Source organism: Phaethon lepturus, unplaced genomic scaffold (assembly GCF_000687285.1).
Source record: "Phaethon lepturus isolate BGI_N335 unplaced genomic scaffold, ASM68728v1 scaffold47832, whole genome shotgun sequence".
NCBI lineage: Eukaryota > Metazoa > Chordata > Aves > Phaethontiformes > Phaethontidae > Phaethon > Phaethon lepturus.
In genome coordinates, this window is record NW_010526458.1 from 14,926 (window position 1) to 15,335 (window position 410).

A 410-nucleotide genomic window follows, 5' to 3' on the forward strand; every position below is an offset into this window, starting at 1 on the left:
TGCCTAGACACTTCTAGCTAGGGAAGGGGTTCTCGCAGCCCTAGGCCTGGCCTACCATTTTGACAAAAGCATGGTTTTATAATTTCTGACTTGAATCTGATCTATTGCTGGGAAGGAAACGGTTGTCCAGGGTGAGGCAATGGGAAAGAGGATGAAAAGATGACCTCCTGTCATCTAAGTACAGTAGTACTTTGCCTCCCCTTTGCTGTTGCCAAGTTCCTGGAGTTGTTAGTTCCACTGGCAAGTGCTTAGATTGCTTTTAATTTGTTTCTTTTTTGATAAAGCCATATTAAGAACCCAAGTCCACTCCTCTGCCCTTGCATTCATTTTATCCTTGTACATTTTTGAAAGCTGTTACAATGCAGAACAGCAGCGATGCCACAGGACTGAATTACAGAAATCATTTGAAG